Here is an 8,885-nt window from a genome sequence, read left to right on the forward strand (position 1 = left end):
GAATATCTCAGAAGCGACAAAGGGCATTAAGTTCAAACGGTCTACCTTCACGCCGACAATACCATATAAAATATTTTTCTGTTATATTTATACTTTACGATATTGTAATTTATTATTTGAATCTACAGTGATGGGAGAGGTCAAGTCTGGTTCTGAATCAAGGATGCTTCGGAAAACGGAAGAAGATATGCTAGATGTTTTCCAGAGAAATTGCCTACAGACTTTTTTGGTTATCCGACTGACTGACCGGATTTTAAACTGGAGACTGAACACAGAGTGAAGTTCGATCCTGCTTTCTATAATAAAGGGCTATAATGAAAGAAAGGTTGAGACGGTTAGGGCAGGTTCTGGGATAAGGATAAGAGATAGGCAAAGATTGTCCCTTTCGGCCGACCTGCGAAAAGCAGGTCGCTTTCGTTTGGGGTGGGAGAGTGTAAACAGGGAGGCTTTGAACAGATTTGGGTGTAGGAGGAGCTTGCGAAGCTGAGTTGGCCTCAGGCGGCTTGGTGCTACGGTGAGATGTTGGTAGTAGTATTGGTAGTAGTTGCATACTTTTCTGCCCCCCTCAAATAAATTAGAGTCTCTTACCAAATTCTCAATTTTTTCGTTTTCTTTTATTAGGTTTTTGTGGCTAAGGGCCGTTTGATCAGCCTTGCTGAAATCCTTTATCTAATTTCTTTATAGCCATTTTACTATTCTGTTTTCTTTGTTCATTTGTATCTTTTCTTATCTCCTAAACTTTCACTATATTCATGCCGACAATACCACACACAATTTTTTTTTGTCATTATAACTGCACTTTGTTATGTCTTGTTATATTATCATATCGTTGCTTATTTTGTTACATCGTTGTTTGTTTGCTTTCTCCAAATTAATTAATTTCTATCCACAAGTCTTTTACCTTTTTTTCCCGTCTTTAGCTTTATGTCAGTGAGTCGTTTGATCAGCATTACAGAAGATAAGTTATGTAAGTTTCTTCTGGCAACTTATTATTCTGTTTTCTACGTCTATTTACATCTTTTTTCTCTCCTAGGCTTTTTTTTCCTTGCCAATAAATTAATCGAAAATTACACACTATTCATTATTCATAACTAACTTTAATTAACTTGTTTATTCATGATCCACAATTATCTTCAAAATTTTCTTTAGGCTACCTATATTATGTTTCTTGGCACTTTTGTGATAATTTTTAAACAAGAAAATAAAAAATAAAAATTACGAATGCTTAAACTTATATATTTAAAGCAAAAAAATAAAATAAAATAATACTGCAATCAAAGAGGGGAACGGAACAGAGGTGTCAAGTGTGTGTGGGGGGGTTATGTACCCCCCCCCTAGGTTTTTGATAGATACCATTTTAGTTCACTGAAAAATGGCTTGTTTGGCGGTTTTTTCGGTGCAAAAAGTTAAAACAATAACAAAACTGCCCCCTCACTAGATTTTGAAACCTGAATTTCGCCCCTCCCCCTCAAATTTACGTGGATTGACGTAATTTTGACGAGGACCTTTAAAAACAATTTTCCAAAATAAGTCTCTCTAAAAGGGTCCCATCTAAGGTTGTACAAAAATCTCTTTTTAGGGAGGGGGAAATTAGGGGGACTTATAAAAAGAAGCAGTTAACACAAAACATAGAAGCAATCGTCAAAATGTTGACAAGTCAATCAAACATCCGTCCGTATGCATTTGCTTGGACTCATCGATACTCGCTTTAAGATATACAAAAATAGGTATATGCAACGTTTATTTTATTTTTTCCCAGGTTTCAAAGCAATATTAAAAAATCAAAATTACACAGAAGCTTGTGCGGCTTTATAATTAGCAACACTACCCTTTTCCATAAAATACTGAACATCAAAATTTGATTGATTTAATTCTTCTTTTTCTTCTCCTTTGAGTCCATATCCACCACCACCAGGGGTACGTAGCTCAAAACGGTCCTGAAACAGCACATCTTTTATATTTTATATCTTGTATCACCACAAGGGCCATACTCATGATTTTTGGTCGTGAGAGGTTATTTTTTGCCAGGGGGTAGGTGTGAAAAAACTTAAAAAACATAACAAAGTTTACTTATATACATTTTCGTTATTTTTTTGCGAGTCAGACAAACATTTCAGTGGGTGGGACCATCAAAAATCCTACCCCATCCCCTTGGCTACGGTCCTAATCGCGTGCTCATAACAATGGAACCTGTCTCACATTTCCATAATTTTACATGAGAGCCAAAATAAGGTTTTGGGGTATCTTCTTCCCTCTTTAGGTCGAGAGGAAGCACTTGACTTGGTTTCACATGAAGAGGGCTGCAGAGTCAGGCCAATTCTAAATTCCAAGTCTTAAACATAAGAGACATAAAAAAAAACATAGAGACATAAAAAAATTTCGTATTTTTGTAAAATTTTTTCCAAATTCATTCACTTTTTCTCTTAAAGTTGGGTTCTATATTATTTTTTTTTTTTACATGTTTCTCCCAACTATATTTTTATTGTCCCATTATTCTATGTTCGATTTTAAGTTTTTTTATAAACATAAAATTATATATATATATATATATATATATATATATATATATATATATATATATATAAAAGAGTATGATACTTGAACAGTGTCACCAGCGCTCTTGTAACAAGATCTCCCCTTCTTCAATTTGTCAATCCTCTCTTTTTTAGATCATTTCCTAACCTCCTTTTTCAAATACTCTTTTGCAACTCTTTTATTGTCGGGCATTCAGATGAAGAACCATGAGACTGACTGGAAAAATGAACCAAGAGTTATCTACTGTACAAATATACAGAAGACAAGTATGCAGTCATATTGTTGTTCGATTCCCATCCTCTAAATATAATTTGGCCCAAAAAGTAATTTTGGCCCTATTAGCCAAAAACCTATAAAGTAAGAATTATGAAACGTAATACGGCGTTATGAATGAGTCAATTCCACCGTCTTAGTTTTCAGTTTGTCTTAGTTCGACTTTTTACGCTTTAATATTCTGTTTTTGTATTTGTTGATTTGGGTGTTCATATGTTTGCAGGTTTCTCATATCTTCCTTTTTATTGATTCACTTTTGTAAAAGAAAGAATACAAATCAAATCATAATAAAAAAAAAACAAATCAAATTAAATTATAATTGTAAATTCAGCAGTCTATTTGCCAGTATTTTGTGAATGTTTGGCATATTTTGCATCCAAGACCCTCTCGATCTCAGCAATCACTTGAGGATATGATCAAAATCAAATTGGAGAAAAAAAATCTTAAAAATAGAATATTCTTCAAAAAACCTGTTTAAAGTTGTCTAAAGAACTAATCAAATCTTGAAAAAACTAAAATAGGTAAATAAAAAAAAAATTCCTACACAAAAAGTAATTTTTTAGATTAATACAAAAACTGAGAAGCGATGAAAAGGGGCTAATAATTTTTTTTAAACTGCTGCTACAAGGACTAAAAAACTTATAGCAGCCCGAAAGCGCCCTGATCAAAGCTCCTCCTCTGTCTCCCTTTATTCAGTACTTCAATTTTTACTAAGGACATTGCAATTATTATTTTACCGCTTTTTCTTTGCTTTTATAATGAAAAACAGCCATCTGTATCATATCATTTACATTAAAGAATATAAATCTTACAATCTAATTGACCAATTAATTAGCAAGATTTTAAATAGTTATTAATTCAGAATCGTTTATCATGTCATGCACGTATCCAAAGGTGGGAGGGGACAAGGAAAGGGGATACGATCCCCCCCCCACACACACAAACAATTACAAAAAAATACTAAGCAGTATTGCTATATATTTCGTTTTTAAGGTCAATCTCCGAGGTTTGAAGCCAATGCTATTTTCCTATAGCAGTGAAATGCGTATTAACAACAGACACAAGCAGATTCTTTGATGAAAAAATTCCTGTGGCTTCATTGAAAGCTTTAACATGAATAGGCCGAACAAATTTGCATTTTTTTTCTTTAGAGCTTCATAAAAAATTAATTAGTGGGGACACCTCTAATTTTTAAAAGTAGTAATAAAATTAATTTTAGAAGACGTAGAGAATTGTAAAGTAGCCTCTCGATTTGCCATGAGATTTCAAAATTTTTGGCCGTGAATTTTTTTTTTTATTATCGTCAGTTTCCTTTAAAATTTGCCATTTAAGGTATTCTTCCTTTACTATTTAAAAGGGTTGTACTAATCATACAGCCTTGATTTTTAAGTCGTTTTGTAGATCTTATACCGATAAATAATCCCAAAGATTCTAAAGTTTGTAGTTATGTGGAATGATTTTTAGCAATAATTCTTAGTATTCAAGATTTCCTCCTTCCTCATTGGCTTAACCACTCCTTGAGGGGTTTGCCAGAATATCATTAAGAATGTTGAAATCTCCTTAGCATTACGACCAGATTTAAAAGGAAGTTGAAAATATGTATAATTGGCATTTTTTAGGTTACAAAGCTGTTACAAAGCAGATAACATTATTGGCCTTTAAAAGTAAAGAAACACCGATTTTAGACCTATAAAATGTAGGAACCTTATTTTCAAAAAGAAAATTATTCTTAAAAACACATCATTTTAAACATTATTGGCCTTTAAAAGTAAAGAAACACCGATTGTAGACCTATAAAATGTATGAACGTTATTTTTAAAAAGAAGATTATTCTTAAAAACACATTATTTTAAACACTATTGGCCTTTAAAAGTAAAGAAACACCGATTTGACGCCTATAAAATGTATGAATGTTATTTTTAAAAAGAACAATAACCTTAAAGACACATTATTTTAAACACTATTGGCCTTTAAAAGTAAAGAAACACTGATTGTAGGCCTATTCTTTAAAACACATCATTTTAAACATTATTGGCTCTTAAAAGTAAAGAAACGCCGATTGTAGGCCTATAAAATATACGAACATTATTTTTTTTTAATCTAAAGTTGTAGGATATTTGTCCATTTTAGTTCTACGGGATCTCATTTCATTCCTAATAGTGCCGTATCTTAGAATATTTTGGTTTTTCCCCATCATCTCATACAGTTGAGGATTTATAGGCTCGTTCATAAATGATTGATTACCCCGGTTTGGAACCGGGGTAATCATATACTTTGCTTTACGGAGTAATGCATATACTATTAAATTAATGTCATTTAAAGTAATATGTTTGTGAAGGTACATAATAAACATTGGGCACCCTTGCCCTGGGGTCATAAATACAGGTAAGGGAGGAAGGAAACCCCTAGGGGTATTTAATAAATTTTTGAAACTACTTATATTTATATACTATCCATCAAAAACAAGAGCTAAGAGCTCATATCGCACTTGTGACGAGGTCAGGAGGAGCCAAGAGCTCATATGATATGACCTGTAGTAACATTCTAAGAATCAATAGATTGCTTTAAAAGGAAAATCAGAGGCTTAATGCCGGTCGGGATTTAAAATAAGAGCTCCGAGTCACGAGGTCCTTCTAAATATCAAAATTCATTAAGATCCGATCACCAACTCGTAAGTTAAAAATACCTCAATTTTTCAAATTTTTCCTTTCCCTTCAGCCCCCCAGATGGTCGAATCGGGGAAAACAACTGTAACGAGTCAATTAGTGCAGCTCCCTGACATGCCTACCAATTTTCATCGTCCTAGCACGTCCAGAAGCACTAAACTCACCAAAGCACTGAACCACACCACCTAACTCCCCCAAAGAAAGCGGATCCAGTCCGGTTACGTCAATTACGTATCTACTGCGTTTATAAGCGTTTTCCAAGATTTCCGGTTTCCCCCTCCAACTCCCCCACAATGTCAACATATCTGGTCGGGATTTGAAAGAAGAGCTCTGAGACATAAGTTTCTCCTAATTATCAAATTTTATTAAGATCCGGTACCCATTCTTAAGTTAAAAACACCTCAATTTTTTTTCCAAATTTACAACTTTCAGCTCCCCCAAAGAGAACGGATCCACACCAATAATGTCAATCTCGTATCTATAGCTTGTGCTTATTCTTCCCATCAAGTTTCATCTCGATCTCTCCGCTCTAAGCGTTTTCCAAGATTTCCGGTTTCCAAGGTTTCTGTTTTCCCCTCCAGCCATCTATGTCCTTCGATCCGATTCTAATTGAAAATGGATTATCTGGGACATAAGATCCTTCTGCATATTAAGTTTCATTAAGATCCGATCCCCCATTCGTAAGATACCTCGATTTTCACGTTTTCCAAGAATTCCAGTTTCCCCCTCCAGCTCCCTTCAATGTCATCGGATCTGGTCGAGATTTAAAATGAGAGTTTTAAAGCACAAGATCCTTCTAGATATCAAATTTCATTAAGATCCGAACACCTGTTCGCAAGTTACAAATACCTCATTTCTTCTAATTTTACCGAATTACTCCCCCCTCCCCCAACTCCACCAAAGAGAGCAGATCCGAGCCGGTTATGTCAGTAACCTATCTTGGACTTTTGCTTATTCTTTCCACCAAGTTTCATCCTGATCTCTCCGCTTTAAGCGTTTTCCAATATTTCCTGTCCCCCCCCCCCAAATGACACTGAATCTGGTAGGGATTTAAAATGAGAGATCTGGGTTTCGAGATCCTTCTAAATATGAAATTTCACTAAGGTACGATCACTCTTTCATAAGTTAAAATACCTAATTTTGTATATTTTTTTAGAATTAACCCCCCCAACTCCCCCAAAGAGAGCAGATCTGTTCCGGCTATGTCAATCCCGTTTCTAGGACTTGTACTTATTTTTACCACCAAGTTTCATCCCGAACCCTATACTCCAAGCGTTTTCCAAGATTTTAGGTCTTCCCCCAACTTCCTCTTCACCGGATCCGGTCGAGATTTAAAATAAGAGCTTCGAGACACGATATTCTTCCAAATATCAAATTTCAATAAGATCCAATCTCTCCTTCGTAAGTTGAAAATACCTTATTTTTTTAATTTTTCAGAATTAACCCTCCTCTTCTAAACTCCCCCGAAGAGAGCAGATCCGTTCCAGTTACGTCATCTCATATCTAGGACTTACGATTATTTTACCACCAATTTTCATTCCGACCCCCCCCCCCCCCACTCTAAGCGTTTTCCCATGATTTTAGGTTTCACCTCCCATCTCCCCCAATGTCACCGGATCCGGTCAGAATTTAAAATAAGAGCTATGAGACACGATATCCTTCCAAACATGAAATTTCATTGATATCTGATGACCCTTCCTAAGTTAAAAATACCGCATTTTTTTCTATTTTTTCAGAGTTAACCTCCCCCCCCCAACTCCCCCAAAGAGAGCGAGTCCAGTCCGGTTGCTTCAATCACGTATCTGCGATATTTGCTTATTCTACCCGCCAAGTTTCATCCCGATCTCTCACTCTAATCATTTTCCAAGATTTTCGGTTTCCCCCCTCCTCCGCCTACTCTCACCGAATATGGTTGGGATTTGTAATAAGAGTAATGAAGCACAAGATCCTTCTAAATATCAAGTTTCATTAAGATCTGATGACCCGTTCATAAATTACAAATACCTCATTTTTTAATTTTTCCGAATTACACCCCCCCTCCAACTCTCCCAAAGAGTGCGGATCCGGTCCAGTTATGTCAGTCACGTATCTTGGATGTGTGCTTATTCTTGCCACCAAATTTCATCCTGACCTCTCCACTCTAAGCGTTTTCCAAGATTTCTGATACCCCCCCCACAACTCTCCCCAATGAAACTGGATTCAGCCAGATCTAAAATAAAAGATCTGAGTTGCAAGTTCCTTCTAAATATGAGATTTCATTAAGATTCGATCAACCTTCGTAACTTAAAAACACCTCATTATTTCGAATTAACCGTCACTCCACTCCCCAGCACGGTCGAATCGGATAAAGACTGATTTCTAATTTAATCTTGTCTGGTACTGATTTTCTCATTTTTCAGAATCAACCCTGCCCCCAACTTCTCCAAAGAGAGTGGACCCGTTCCGAATATGTCAATCACGTATCTAGGATTTGTGCTCGTTTTTACCACCAAGTTTCATCCCCGGTCTTTTTTTCGAATTAACCTTCTCCCAACTCCCGCCAGATGATCGAATTGGAGAAACGACTATTTCTAATTTACTCCAGTCTGGTTCCTGATACGCCTGCCAGATCTCATCGTCCTAGCTTATCTCGAAGTGCCTAAACTAGTAAAACAGGGAAAGACAGACAGACAGACCGGACAGAAATTATGATCATTATATGTCACTTCGTAAATATAAAGTGCCACAAAAACTTGTTAATACCACAGAAACTTACGACACTTTTCTAAGACCTTTTAAGCCCTGAAAGCAAGAGATAAATTAGGGTCTAACTCGGTGTCTTCAAGTATCGCCCCGATTTACGAACAATTAGCTACAACTGAAGCCCAGCTGGAGAAAATAAAAAGTCATATGCTAGAAAATATAACCAATCAAACAGGCTCAATAGTAACCGAAACTCTATAAAATGGAATTTTGATACCAATAGTTACATCAAAAGAATCGCATTTTAATGCTGATTTTAAATATATAAGTTTCATCAAGACCAGTTATACCCATCGAAAGTTACGAGCCGGAGAAAACTTGCCTCATTTTAGAAAATAGGGGAAACACCCCCTAAAAGTCATAGAATCTTAACGTAGAACCTTATTGTTACTTTATTGTTCCCGTTAACCTTATTTATTTTAGTTTAGAAGTTTCAAGCTCCTATCTACAAATATGTGGAATTTCGCATTTTTTTTTGCCAGAAGACAGATCACGGATGTGTTTTTATTTGTTTTTTTTTTGTTTTTTTGTTTTTCTCAGGGTGATCTTATCGACTGAGTGCTCTAGAAGTCGCAAAAAGGCTCATTCCAACGGAAATTAAAAGTTCTAGTGCCCTTTTAAGTGACCATAAAAATTGGAGGGCACCTAGGCCCCCTCCCACGCTCATTT

Source organism: Artemia franciscana, chromosome 11 (assembly GCF_032884065.1).
Source record: "Artemia franciscana chromosome 11, ASM3288406v1, whole genome shotgun sequence".
In the NCBI taxonomy this organism is placed as follows: domain Eukaryota; kingdom Metazoa; phylum Arthropoda; class Branchiopoda; order Anostraca; family Artemiidae; genus Artemia; species Artemia franciscana.